Below are 16,171 nucleotides of genomic sequence, written 5' to 3' on the forward strand. Positions count from 1 at the left end.
ATGGACTGGTGTAACTGGGTAAGATACACCATAAAAGTTACTTTGAAGTTTTGATAGATACTCAAAACCAAAAATATTCTTGAAACTGGGTTCAAAACTGTTTATTGTAATCATAGCTACAATAAATAGTTCTGTCAACAGTTTCTCTTGTGTGCTTTTCTTCTTCTTCTTCTTCTTGTGAAATTTGGGATCAAAGAGCTATGTGATATTTCACTAAGGAAACTTATATTGTTTCTCACTCCATATGTTAACTATTTTCAACACTATTAGTGCCTTACAACTGGCCCTAAAATTGGCTTTTAAAATGGAATTGTAATGTCTGCTCATTGAGTTTACAGTGTCCCATAAAATGTAATTTATTTTATTTAGCCTGTTATTGTTTTATGTAGTGTCAACATGGGACAGTGGGTTATTAGATTTAATCTCCCATTATGTGATGTTAATTTTCTTCTAAACTTAACCCTAAGAAACACTGTAACTAAGGTAAGCATATAGCTAGCCATTTAAAATGCAAAGTCAACATGGCTGGCTGGTTTTGACATTTACTTTTCATTTTCCATAGGCTCTTTGAAGAGCTACTATGTCTCTTTTTACACATATGATCATCTCTCTCTCTAATTAAATGAAGTGAAACAGCCTTGTGTAGCAGTTTCATGGATTTCATTTATGTCAGCAAGTTTCCAAAGGCACCCATCTGAATTTCAAATGATAAATGTAAATATAAATCCCACTCTTAGTGTAGCAATTACATTAAATCCCACATTATGGAAATAAAGACAAAACCAACAAAACATAATTAAATTTTCTGCATTTAGTTCCTCATAGGAGTACAGAGAGAGGAACAGTGCATTTAATTTAGTAATTTATATGTGCTTAGTCTTCACTGAAAACCTAATTAAGTCGACTATAAGTGAAATATTTATATAGCACCAATCCTCTAAAATGTTTTCTCGTAGATGTAGTTTTTGAATGAAATATCAGTGTGCAAAGGAATACTGTAGCACTATTTAAATGGCATTGCGGTATTTACACTGCCCTGGTTCTTGATAACGGTGCATGTAGAGTTGATGTAAAAGGATAACAATGAAGATGAAAATCCTAAGTATAAAATTCTGAAACACTTAAGAGAAAAAAAGGCATTCAAAGATTATTCTAGAAACAAAAGGCTCAGTAAAATGCTGTGGCATCTCTTCATTGAGTCTGGTTTACACGACATTAAAAGACATATGGATTTTAGCCTACAGGAATGCAAAAGTATCATTATTCCAATGGACATACCAACGTTATAAATAGGCCCATGAAGTTCTTGGGTAGTCCAATCTTTATCGTCAAATTGTCCCTATTTGTCTTATTGATCAGTATCCGTGCGGTGGAATGAACATTTTCGCAATAAGAGGAAATGGGAGGAAACAGTTGGACTGTTGCCTTTCTCTTGGAAAACAAAATTTGTATAACAAGCATATAACTGTAATTTACAGTACACAGCATTAAAAAAATACACTATCATTTAAACGTTTGGGTCAGTACATTGCTTTTTTTATGTTTTTTTTTTAAGAAACATAAACATACTTTATTCTGCAATGGCACATGAAACTGACTTTTTTCATTCTTACAGACAAAAAAAATCTATTTCAAATAAATGCTGTTCTTTTGAAGTTTCCATTCATCAATGATTCCTGGAAAAATGTATCACTACCAAATTCTTCAATGATTTTGGAAGGATCATATGACACTGAAGAATGGAGCTGTTGAAAATTCAGCTTTTCCCTCACAGGAATAAAATATATGAAAATATAAAACAGTTATTTTAAATTGTCATAATATTTCACAGTAATATTGTTTTTAGCTACTGTATTTTTATCAAATAAACGCCATTTTAAAGAGCATAAGAGACTACTTTCAAAAACATTAAAAAATGTACCCACCTCAAACCTTTGAACGCTAAAGTATTACTTGATTTTTTTTTTTACATTTATCACTGTACCTTGTATTTCGGCTTCATTTTAAACAGCAAAGGCACTGTCCGTAGCATTCAGCAACCAACAGAAAGCATTTTTCTGCAGGTAGTTTATGAACTTGTCCTCCAATAGGTTTTCCCCTAGGTGGGTTTGCACCTGTACATTTCAACAGGCAATTTACAAGGTAATACCCTGCTCAAAAGATGTGGCTTTGACCGAAACTGCTTGCAACGACATGCTGTTCAATTGCTCCATTTTACGTTCAGCTTACACATTTTCATTTCCACATTGCTGGATGTTGGGGAGCAGGAAGCACAGATGTGCTCCACAGGGCTCTGTTCTTCTCTACAGTCAGCATTTTTCTTAAGTACCTCACATATGTGCACCTCCGGCCTGGATCCCATCCATGTTGACGTCTGAGAAAGGGATTGCTGACTGTTAATTGTGCACCCTATGTGTGTAAAAGAGCAAGAACTGAATGATGAAGGAATAGTCAACTCATTGTCATCTAGGTGAACGGGGGGTTGGTAAAAATAAAGAGGAAGGAGAGAGATGGATGCTACAGCTGAGACACTTAGCATGAGCCAGAGGGAATTAGAAACTCACAGAAGCATAAAATTGCCATTGGCAAAATAATTTCATCCTGGTGAAATAAGAAGTACTTCTAACCTCAGAAATGTCCCGCAACACCACTGCCTTCACTCCATCTATATTTATCTCAATCTTCGCTATCTGACAGCTTGTTTCAGAAGATAAGTTTGTTTTTGCCTCAGAGTGGAGTAATCCTTATCAAGTATCATTTGACTCCATGTTGTTGGCATATGCTGAGGATGAGAAGTGCAAACTAATGATTGCCTCTGGTGTGTCGATGAGGCTTGGATATTAACTGCCACTGGAGGACAAAACATTGGGTGTTACATGACAAATGTGATATATTTTGTCACTACACTGTCACTCTGCTTGTATTTATATTAATGCATTTTAAATGCAGTTGCAGGAAAAAGTATATGGAATTGCATTTGGATTTCTGCATACATTTGATTTTCTGCTTAAATAATACAAAAAATACTTTACTACACTAAATAAATGTAAGCACTCACCGTGAAGGGTAAAAAAGTATGTGAATCCCTAGACTAATGACAAAACCTGTTTGGAGTCCAATCAGTGAATGTTATTCAAAGACGCTCTGCCCTGTGAAAACAGAAATTTGCTATTCACAAGATGCACTTCGTAACATTAACAAACACTAACTTGTAAAAAGCTAGAAAAGGGTCACAGAAGTTTCTTTGAAAGTTTTCATGTTCATCAGTCCACGGTGAGACAAATTGTTTATAAATGGAGAAAGTTCAACACTGGTGTTACTGTTCCTAGGAGTGGGCGTCCTGCAAAGATGACTGCAAAGATGCTGCACATCTGAAGATCAGAAAAGAGCACCTGGATGCTGCTGGCAAAATATGCTTTGGACAGATTAAACCAAAGTTGAGTTGTTTGGGAAAAAAACACACAATATTATGTGTGATGAAAAAGGCACAGTACAGAGGACACCAACATAAAAAACTTCATCTCTGCTGTAAAGTATGGTGGACAGACCATCGTGATTTGGAGAAGTTTTGTTGCCTCAGGGCTTGGACAGCTTGTTACCATCGATTGAAAACTGAATTCCCAAGTTTATCAGGACATTTTGGAAGAAAATATAAGGCCAATTGATTAGCTCAACAGAAGTTGAGTGATGCAACAGGAAAACAATCCAAAGCGCAGAAGTGAATCAACAACAGAATGTCTTCAACGGAAGAAAATATGCCTTCTGGAGTGGTTCAGACCGGCCTTGACCTAACTGAGATCACTAACGGTGAGTGATTCACCAGAAATCCCGAGAATATTGATGAACTGAAAGAGTTGAGCTGAAACTGAAAGAGTTCTGTCAAAAGGATTGTTGCAAAATTTCCTCCTGACCATTGTGCAGGTTTGGTTCACAAATACAGAACATGTTTGGTCTGTTATTAAATCCAAAGGTTCACAAACTGGTCACTGAAGACACTGTGTTATTTGTTATTTTTACAGACAGTTTTTGTCTATTGTTGTGCCTTTAGCACTACTGAGAAGTGTATGGGCCTGTTTACACCTGGACATGGTTTTCTCTGTTCGGATAAATCAGATAAATTTTTTTCTTTTCTTTTTTTTTAACTGTTCCGTTTACACCTGGCCACATAAATGTGTCTATATATATCCGATCTTCCCACACTATATGCAAATTTAATGGAGTTCACGTGAACGCAACAGATACCTGTTGCATTTTATTCATTCAGCAGCTAATCATCAGCAGCTAATTAAAAGCTACTTTTAATGAAGGTGATTATGTGTTGAGCATCTATGACTTACTTTCAGTTTTATTTGCGGCAGTTTGTGCGTTGGCTTGCTGAAGAGATACTCAGCTACTCATCCGTGGCGATGTGTGTTGCATTAGCGCTGTCATATCTGACTATAACATGTCGTATAGCCTATAAAATGCTCTCACTCATTCATTAATTTAACATTTTGGGAGGAGTAAAATTTGCATATGGTTTCAACAACCAGATGCATTTACACTTGTCCAGTTTCATCTGGAATGCGGCCTAGACCACCTCCCGAAGTGGTTTGAGCGATCGGATTTAAATTGGTCTCCAAAGCGTTTCGGAGGGCATTTTGTTTTCACGATCGGATAGCTATCCCATAAGAGGAAACGCACGAAGTGACCAGGTGTAAACAGGCCCTATGATTCAGACTTGGATTAAAATCACAATGTATGTATGTTAAACAAACAAACAAACAAAAAAGCTCCTTGGTCAAAATAAGTCCTGTCTGAACAGTGCTTTAGATGAAGATAATATTTTATGAGAAATGTATGCAGAAATCCATGGTAAATCCTGAAACTGTTAATTCGACATAGCAAAAGTAGATTTGCCATGTGACAAAGAATAAAATAGTCAATAGTAAAGAAAGGGGGATTTTGAAAGAAATTCCTTTGTTAAGAACAGCAAAGTGCCACCAATACCCCAGCCAATTTTTTATGGTGTGCTGACATGAATGCTACATGATCAGCGAGACAGATGAGGTTGAAGATTACTGAAGATAAGAATATCCCCACATCTAATCTCCAATTTGAATCTTCAGAAACAACAGTGTGTGTGGGAAAATTTAATTTGAGTACGTCAATAAAGGATTTCAGACAAATAACTTCGATGCGGTTACAATCGCTGGACAAATTTTAATTAAAATATCCCTTCTGGATTTCATCACATGTTGGATATTGACGCTGCCACTCAAGGGAATGCATCATAATTGAATATTTTACACCACAGAGCTGCTGTGCTTCATTGACGTATTCCATACCTCAAGGGGCTGAGTGGACCGGAGAGTAAATCAGGTGAATCGTTCTGTACTGAGCTTAAGTTGATAGATGCTGTCCTTGAGAAAGTGTAGCAAAGTAGTCACTTAGATGTATTGGCAATGTGTCCCAGAAACATACCCAATGCTCTAAATACTAATGACACATTGCTGCTGATCTCAGTGCCCTTCCTTCACTTTTTGATGTTGATTTAATTAACAGCCATGCACTGGTGTACATTCCAGTAAATTCAATCGACTGCCTTAGAAGAACAATTATGCAAGTTAAAAATATATGAGCAAGAATACAGAATACTAACTAATAAAAATGTCTTGGTATATGTTATTAAATAAGAACATCATTTTGTAATACAGATCTTACGTCAGACCTACAACCTACAACAGTGGTTCTCAAACTTTTTGACTCCAGTGCCCTCCAATATTTTAACCTTAGTAAAATGTAGAGTATATTAATAAAAAATAAAATTATCATAAATTATAATACTCTATTTACTTTATTTACTTTTCCAGGTCTAGAAATCACACTTTAAAAATTAGGTTACCTCATATGTCTTGTTATATTTTCATGTATTTAAGTTCGTGTATTAGTACCTTGTAAGCTGTTGGAGCAGCACATGCAATGTTTTTGCACTGGGGCCTGTATGATCTTTGTTGCACTGTAAATAAATATAGGTTTGTGGGATATATATAGGCTAAATATAGGAACAAGATTAAATGTTTAGCCATTTTTGTGCAATATAAATCTATTTTTTAGTGTTACTATTAATCTGGTCTAGACATTAAATAATTGACCTATTAAGACATGCTGACTCATGGTTTAGTGTAGGTGGTACTATTTTGGCACCGTTTTTACTCGCACACCTTTAATGCTTTTCTAATAAAATGCTGCACACTGTGCCTGTCTGAGAGAGCAGTTAAAGCAAAGTTCAGTCTGTGAAGAATATGTCACACTCTAGTATGTGAAGTCCAAATGAAATTACGAGTAAGAAAAAAATAATAATAAAAAATAATAAAACATTCAAGTATAAAGCATTTTCATATTTGTAAAGGTCAGTCATAAGTTCTCAAAATTGTGACAAGTCTAGTCCAACTCAGAAGCCTTTTGTTACAGTGTACCATTATCTGATTTATCTTCTGGTTTAAATAGGCATTGAATTATTTTAATCTAACTTTATTTAAAATTAAGGTCACCAGGAATATAAATGTCTGGCGTAGATCATTCACACTGGACAAACTGAATTTACCAGATCATGTCAGTTTCATTTATTCATTATAAGAATAGTACACTTATTATTATACCTGCTATATTATTAAATCCACAACAATTATATATACACTGAACAAAATTATAAACGCAACACTTTTGTTTTTTGCCCCCATTTTTCATGAGCTGAACTCGAAGATCTAAGACTTTTTCTATGTACACAAAAGGCCTATTTCTCTCAAATATTGTTCACAAATCTGTCTAAATCTGTGTTAGTGAGCACTTCTCCTTTGCCGAGATAATCCATCCACCTCACAGGTGTGGCATATCAAGATGCTGATTAGACAGCATGATTATTGCACAGGTGTGCCTTAGGCTGGCCACAATAAAAGTACAGTTTTACTGTATTGGGTGGTCCGGAAACCAGTCAGTATCTGGTGTGACCACCATTTGCCTCACGCAGTGCAACACATCTCATTCGCATAGAGTTGATCAGGTTGTTGAATGTGGCCTGTGGAATGTTGGTCCACTCCTCTTCAATGGCTGTGCGAAGTTGCTGGATATTGGAAGGAACTGGAACACGCTGTCGTATACGCCAATCCAGAGCATCCCAAACATGCTCAATGGGTGACATGTCCGGTGAGTATGCTGGCCATGCAAGAACTGGGATGTTTTCAGCTTCCAGGAATTGTGTACAGATCCTTGCAACATGGGGCCGTGCATTATCATGCTGCAACATGAGGTGATGTTGTGGCTGAATGGCACAACAATGGGCCTCAGGATCTCGTCACGGTATCTTTGTGCATTCAAAATGCCATCAATAAAATGCACCTGTGTTCGTTGTCCATAACATACCTCCCCAAATTTTAAGTCATAGATAATAAAAAGTGAGATTTGAATGATATTTTGACCACTGAACTAGGAAATGTCTGGGGAAACCTTAATCTTTAACCCACAAAAGTCCAGCTGATGGGTCACCTGTGAAGACATTGCTGATGTATTTTGGTAATGAGTCACTTACTCATCTTTGTTTCAAACAGTGGCACGGACCAGCGCTGAGCGACGAGGATGAGAGACTGGTTGGGGATTATATGACCTTTATTATCCCTCCCTTTATTGAAGCTGTCCTGCAGACTCTGCACCGGTGGTATTTACATTAACATTTCAATACATCCAGCCCAGCCAAAGATAAAATATTCATTTGACCTTTAAGGAGAAAGACTTACTTAAACACTGTCATGTCATTTAACCTTAAGAAATGTACAGCGGCAGGGCCCAAGAGCAGAAGTGACCCTCATTACTGTTTAGCGTCAGAGTTAAAGGGATGCTTTTATTGCTGCTGCGGAAGAGGTCATTGTGTAGAATTCATGCTGCCTTCTGTACACACCGACTCATCTTTCCGCTCTCTAGATTTGGTAGGTTATGGCGACGAACAAGACGCCACTAATTATGACGCATAAACAGGAGAATGCTCCCTTTCTCTATTTTGCTCTCTCGCATGCACACAAGCACACACAAAAACCGAGACCCCACATCTGCTTGGAGCGGAAACAAAATGGATGCATGCCCTTTGGGAGCCCAGGCAAATGAATACGGTTGACAGAACAATTAGCATTTAAAAGGGAGAGTAACCTTTGCTCAATACATCATTTTTATTGCTGTGGACGTTCATTTTCACCAAATACAGGGGCCCGTGTGTGCGCGTGTATGTGCGTGTTTGTTTAAGCGTCGGGGAGAAATAAAGAATTTGATAGTCCTAGGCTCAGGTAGCAATTGGGGTTCTAAAATATGGTAATTCTAGTGCTTTCATACATCACGAGTACAGCTGGTGGAAGAGAACTTGTGTCTGCAGTGCTTTCATGTTTCTGTCTCGATTAATTATTGGTATACGTTATATGCACTAATGAGTACACTATCTCTTTTTGCGTGTGCCTGTGGAGTCGTTGTAGTAATAATTGTTCGTCTACTTGCATTATTATTTGCATTTTTTAAATGTTATTCATAGAGACAGTGGAGACAGAGTGTGGCTCTGGGTGGCTAGATGGTGATTATAAAGGTCTCAAAAAATGTATTGTTTGTAAGGATTTTCCTCACCTTCATGTCATTCCAAACCTGTAAGATCTTTGTTCATCTTCGGAACACAAATAAAGATATTTTTGATGAAATCCGAGAGCTTTCTGACCCTGCATAGACAGCAAGGGAACTACCTCGTTCAAGGCCCAGAAAGGTAGCAAGGACATCGTTAAAATAGTCTATGTGACATCCTTAATTTTATGAAGATACGAGAATACATTTTGTGTGCAAAGAAAACAAAAATAACTACTTTATTCAACAATTTCTTCTTTTCCATGTCAGAGGCACTCTTGATGCACGTTCATGACAGTACCACATGACAGTGTCTACGTTAGAACGCCGGCTCACACGCATGCATCGTGGTACTCTTGTAACAAGGAAGAGAAAAATTGTTGAAAAACAATTAAAATTAAGGTTGAACCACTGATGTCACATGGACTATTTTAACAATGTCCTTACTACGATTCTGGGCCTTGAACGAGGTAGTTGCATTGCTGTCTATGCAGGGTCAGAAAGCTCTCGGATTTCATCAAAAATATCTTAATTTGTGTTCCGAAGATGAACAAAGGTGTTATGGATTTGGAACGACATGAGGGTGCGTAAATAATGACAGAATTATCATCTTTGGATGAACTATCCTTTTAAGCTATACTTATCTGAAGGACCATGATGCCAATAAAGATAAAGTGATATTTTGATTCATTGACTTTTAAAATTAATAGTTTATACAGTTTTATTGATTCTCAGCCTTGAGTTTTCATCTCTGTTCGATGGTAAACATTGTTCTGCAAAAGGTCTTGTAAGGTTCACATGATATTCATACACTGTTTATTTGGAGTCCCACAGTGACTCTACCGCTAACACTAACCATAACGCTAATGCTAACCTTTGATTTTGTGATAGCTTTGCAGAACATTAGATACGTTGTATTAAATGCTTTAAATTTTAATGTACTATAAAGTTTGAGAAATTCCTTTTGTACCAAAGAATAAACACACTCAGCTTACCTGATATTTACTGTGCTGAACAGTGTTATTATTAAAGTAGATTTTTTCTGACCATAAGAAGGTTTGGGTTTAGAGAATCAGACTTTTAGAAATGCCAGGGAGGTTAGAGCAGCCACATAAGACTGTAAATGTGTTCGCAGCTGAAGTTCACATTAATCTGGTTTTATTTATTTATTTTATGTAAATCCATTTCGATTCTTTCCCCCTGACTATTAATAGTACTACTCTTTAATATAGCAATGTTTGTTCATTCTGTACCTGAAGGAAGTAACAGCATAAAGTAAAAGAACAAGCTGGAGATAAGTTCATTGAAAATGATGGACTCCATTGCAATAACTACCTTGATAATCTGCAATAATCAAAACTGGAAGTCCTCTCACTATCTGAGATCTGAATTTTCAATATTAGAGTTAACAATATTACAGCATCCATCATCCCCAAATGCTACATGTCAGCCTGTTGCACAGCCTCAGTCTGCACTGGTGTAGTGTGATTTATAAGAGGTGCAATCTGATCTCAAAATGCAAACACACTTTCTATTTGTGTTCCTGTTTAAATGTATCAAATGTTTTGGATCCTGATCCAGCTCTCTTTGGTTGACATGTAAGCCCATCCTTACCCAAACTGACTGTACAATCAAAACTCCACAGTTGCTCAGACATGTAACGTCTTAAACACGTTGACACCATATTTTCTCTTGCTAGCTGAACATACTTTAAAATAAGTAAATATGGCCAGGATAAATCCAGCGACTGTAAAGCCACCCTTTTTTGTGTATTTAATTTCACACATATTTGCACCGGAAAATTACATTTTATTTATCTAATATAGCAGGGAATCCTGGGTAAATATCAGGTCTGTGGATTTCCTCAGGATATTGGACTGTAAACATAACCCTGCAGGTTTAAGGAGAGTGCATAGAAAAAACTAAACTGACAAGTAACAAATCAATAGGCATTTAACTTTAACGATAAAGAAGTTTATTCGTGTTTATACTGTTATCAACGAGCTTTTCATATACACAAGTGTAAAGCATGCACAACGTTGCTTCCCATTGCATCAGTAACAGTCTACAGTGGAAAACGGACATCCTTTCAGTTTCCAGCTACAGTTTAGAATATAGAAATAATATTTTACTGAAGATGAATTTGTTTGATTGCCACTTGTGTCTGTATCAAGAAAGCAACTATTCTGTCTCTTACACAACCGTGAGGTTTTTGTAATATTTTTGAATGTTTGTTTTGTGTCTACAGTATGTCCCTTGATTTTGTTGAATGGATATTTGTGGATTATCTGTGATTCAGAAAATCTGGAGTTGAAGAGAATGGTACTGTATGAAGCGGCCCATAGGAAAGAAAAATCAAAAGTGAGATCTCTTTAACATCTCAAATATGTATCCTAGACAGAAATTAGGTTACTTTAAGATCGAACAGAGATTTTTGCTTGAGTCTCCTGCTTCTCAAACTTGTCTCCTGAGACAAAAACTCTAACAATCTCACAATGGTCTCCTTTAAAGCTTTAAAAGAGATCTCAACAACATCACACACTGTGCTCAGATATTTCTCCTAGTCTAAAGACTCTGGTGGTCTCATATTTGTCTCTTTTAAAGCAGGCAGCCATATCACCCTGTAGCCCAAGACTGGTTACCCACTGACGCTAAGCAGGGTTGAGCCTGGTCAGAACCTGGATGGGAGACCTCCTGGGAAAACTAGGTGCTGTTGGAAGAGGTGTTAGTGAGGCCAGCAGGGGGTGCTCACCCTGTGGTCTGTGTGGGTCCTAACGCCCCAGTATACTGCTGAGATCTTGTCTGAAACTTTGGAGGAGACAAATATGAGACCACCAGAGTATTTAGACTAGGAGACATATCGGAGCACAGTGTGTGATCTTGTTGAGATCTCTTCTAAAGCTTTAAAGAAGACCATTGCGAGAGTGTTAGAGTTTTTGTCTCAGGAGACAAGTTTGAGAAGCAGGAGACTCAAGCAAAAGTTTCCATTCAATCTTAAGGTAACCTCATTTCTGTCTAGGAGAAATATTTGAAATGGTGAAAAGATCTCTTTTTTTATTTTATTTGTTGTTGGAAATAGTAATGTAGCGGATGCCTTAATCAAAACTGATCTATAGAAAATGTAACCCTGGAGCTTTCTTTGCTGAAATGCACATGCATGTCTTGATTATTAATTGATTAATTTGATTATTAATACATATTATATGGAGTCTTTAGTGTAGGACAAAACTCTGAGCACAGTGTGTAATGTTGTTGAGACCTCTTCTAAACTTTTGCTCAGAATTGTGAGATATAAACTCGCAATTGCGAGTTAAAGGGGTCATATGATGCTGCTAAAAAAACATTATTTTCAGGGTTTCTGCAGACTTGAACAAGTTCAATTTAAGACTTTTAAAGACCTTTTTAATACCACCTTATATGAAATTTAAGACCTAAACCTGTAATGGAAATACACATTTTATTACATACATATATGTAATATTTAATGTGTATAAATTAAAAAGAACACAAAATATCAATGCTGTAATAAATGGTTTCTAGTTTATTGAACTGTTGTAAAAAATCAATATCACATTTGTGTAATTTTTGGAATAAAAAAGGCACTCTTCCGAGTGAACTCGAGTATAAATATACAAATTTTCTGCCCCCATGTCTTGAATTTGTGATCATTCTGAATGTATTTTAATAGACTGAATCATGATATTTTGATGCTATATTGTTACTAAAATTTTTATTTTCCTGCATATTTCGGTCATTTGCGTTTTATATCCTTTTATATTCGCAGGTTTGGGGGTAGGTTAAGGGGTCTAAAAATCTAAATTGCGTATTAATAAAATTATAAAAATGCATATTCGCTGTAAAATGGGTAGGTTTAGGTTTGGAGGTAGGTTAAGGGGTCTAAAAATCTAAATCGCTTATTGATAAAATGATAAAAATGCATTGATACGAATATCTTAATGATATAAAAGATACGTAAATATTTGTAAGTTTTTTAGCTAAAAATACGTAGCGATTTGTACGTTTTACACGTTGAAATACGTCTAAATTGTACGTTTTAGCATTAATAAAAATGTACAAAAATGTACGTTTTGTGTTTGTAAATGTTACGTATTAATAATACCTACGTATAAACATGAGACCAGGCTGGAGATTTCAGCAATGAATTTACTTGCTGAGAGACACCATTGGACTAATACAAGGCCCAGGACTAATATAATATTCATTACTCACACTTTAACACTGATAACACACAAAATATGAATAATATATCTACACTGTATATAAGTTCACTGATTCTGGAGATAGGACTTATCTGCCCTTTTTTTAAATAGCAACACTTCCACTTTTAAATTAATCAAAGATGATCACTGGGATGTTTTTAACACAAGTGTGCCATTAAATGATTTAGTTTTATATAATATAGCCCTTTTGTTAGGTTTCACAACTCTGTCCTCACTTGGTGTTAACACTATGAAATATGTAACATTTACAATTCAGGCAATGTCAAAGTCAGCCCATATCCTGAAGGTCATCTCTTTTTTTTTAAATCATCTACAGTATTTTAAAATGTATATTTAGGTAATCTTGCTCATATTGTCATCTTGTCAAGTAACAACCATGATTTTCCAACCTTGTCACCTTTTGTGAGGAAGTGGAAGCAAAGTAGTGAATACTTCTGAACACATTAAGCAAATTGAAATAATACAATCCAAAATATGAACCTTTCTTTCAGTTCCGTTGCCCGTTCTGTCTCATGACTCAAGAATAAATATGCTCTAATATTCCTTAACTGTGACTATGGACCACCACCTACATTTTTCAGTAATATGCATGTCATTTAGAAAAGGCAGTGGATTAAATTGTTCACAGGTCTGGATACCATGTTATGGTCGTCTTAGAATGGATGTTACCAGACCCAGTTTAACCTAGCTGCAGTGAGTTCCAATCTTTGAAAAGAAAAACTTGTTTTGAACTATGAGCAGGTTTTTATTCCTTCATCCTTTGTTTTACTAATCATCCCATGGGCAAACACAGTTAATAACAAAGGCTGAAAAAATGAGCCCTTATCTCGTAAGAAAACAGGAAAATAGATATCCCCATTGTGCATAATTTAGCCCTGCTCTCATTTCTTTTAGCTTTCTTCTTTTTTTTCTCTTCCCTTTTTTCCCTTTTTTTCAGAGTGAATAAAGGTTGTGGAGTGGATAAGAGATGCATAGACGGATATGAGTCTCTCTCTCTCTGCCATTCTGGGATTAATGGTGCCCCCATGCATCTGAAAATTATACGAATAAATATGAACTGAGTGGTGATGTGGCCTTGTGGCACATTATGTTGATTAAACACAGTAAATAGAAATTCAGCTTGTATTGAGAGCAGTTTATCGCAATCAGCCACTCACTGTTTTTTGTATTTTCCATTTAAAGTTATTGAATTTCTACTTTCTTCTATTGCACATATTAAATTAAGCTACACAATTATTTCCAGATGGCAGGACATAAAGTAAGTGTGCCTCACAAAGCTCTGCAGGAGTACCTTAAACAAACTTAAACTCTCTAAACTCCATAAAAAAGTAAACAGAAAATTGTGATTAAAAAAAATTAATAAGCAAATATGTCTACATAATGAGGATGGGATTAGTTATTTCCCTGCTTTAAATGTTTGCTGTCATAAAGTTTGATAAAACTAGTGTCTTGAAAGTTAGCAAAATTTACTCCACTTTTTTCTTGCCATCACCAAGAGTGAAAAAAGAATCAGTGGAAATGGAATTCATTATCTTAATTCCTGCAGATCTACTTGTCGGTTCAACTAATTATTTTGGTGAGCTGGACATCACTAACAAACGTATTTCTTATATCCTTTACAATTCTTGCATGGCAGCACTATTCCTCAATACAGGGGTCACATTCTGGACAAGAGTTTGTTCTAAAAATGTAACTATACGTATTACATCTTTGCACTTAATTCAAAATGAACCACTTCATGAATAGACTCCAATCTATTTATAGATCATTTTAAACTTATGTGCTATCTTTTCCGTTTTTGTAAACTTTAATCCTGTCATCATTTATTCACTACACACTTACTCTCATCATTCAGTATATCTCTTAATACTATTCTTATGCTGCCTTGCTGATATTTCCTCTTGGAAATGCTTATTTAATAATTTGGCTATTATTAGTAGTAACCTTTATTTCCTATTACTCAGTGGCCATGAACACACTGCAGCTAAATATGGTTGTCACTCTAGTCAAGTGCTTAATTCCGTTTCACAGAGTTCAGTTATTTACAGGAGCGACAACTATGTTCTACAACCTAATTATTATTTCGCACATATCCTGTTTGAGGAAAATATACTTGGATTTTAGAGAAAGTAGTAAGAAATCAAACATTAAAAAAGTAATTGTCACAACTGCTACTGTGGAGGAACACAGGGGGCCGGCAGACAGAGTCCAGGGAGGTGATGAATGAGGGAGGAGCCAAGGAGGCGACAGGAGGAACCAGGGCGGACCAGATGGAGGGAGGAGCAATGGAGGAGGAAAGGCTGACAACTCCAGGGGGCCGACCAATGGTGGTGGAGCAGGGGGCGGAGGAGACTGAGACAGAGAGACAATGAGCCAGGGTGACGAGGAGGATCCGGAGGGCCGAGGTGGAACTGATGGCGACCGATGCGAAAGCGGGGATCCAGAAGGTGGAGACTGAGCGACAGAGGACCAAGGTGGAGCCGAAGGGAAGGAGGAGCCTGACGGAGCCGGAGGGATAGAGGGACGTGGCGCAGCCGGAGGAGTGGAGACCCGAGGCGAAGGATGGTCGACGACAGACCAAGGCAGAGCCGGAGGGACGAGGGAGCCCGGTGGAGCCAGTGGACTGATGGGTCATGGCAGAGAGGAGGGAGCTAGGAGCCATGGTGGAGCCGCTGGGTCGATGGGCCGAGGCGGAGTCCGGGGCTTAGAGGCTGGAGGCAGAGGCCAGGGATTCTGCAGCCACTGTGACGATGGAGGATGGCAGACCCACGGAGCTCACGGTCATTTGTAAACCTCCGGGCTCAACTTGGGAACAGGAGCCCTCTCTGGGCTGGACGTGGGAACAGGAGCTTTCTCTGGACTGGATGTGGGAACAGGTGCCCTCTCTGGGCTAAACTCAGGAACGGGAGGGACAGAGGTCACCGACGGAGGAGGGAGGAAAGGGGGCAGGTCAGTATATAAGTCAATTAAGTTTTCCTCCGCTTTCCCTTCACCCAAATCCCTTCTCAGCTCACCCTCAGCCACAGTGCAGGGGGCGGAGCTCCTCTCCGCGCTCACTCTGTCCACGGCTTTCTCCCTCATGGCGGGCGTTGTAGCCAGCTCTCGCATCTGGTCTGACGTCGTCAGCAGCTCCGGCACCACGGCGATCCTCAGCTCTGTCGCTCCTTGCGGCGATGGCTCTCGGTCATCGGTGGGCTCGGGCTTAAGCTCCGCACAGCGGGGAGATGGTGGGCTGGGCACTGGGTCTGGCTGTGTTCTGGATCGGGGGTAGATGCTCTCCAGACACCGGATGAATGCTT

Source organism: Sinocyclocheilus rhinocerous, unplaced genomic scaffold, assembly GCF_001515625.1.
Source record: "Sinocyclocheilus rhinocerous isolate Xijiao unplaced genomic scaffold, SAMN03320098_v1.1 scaffold1347, whole genome shotgun sequence".
In the NCBI taxonomy this organism is placed as follows: Eukaryota; Metazoa; Chordata; class Actinopteri; order Cypriniformes; family Cyprinidae; genus Sinocyclocheilus; species Sinocyclocheilus rhinocerous.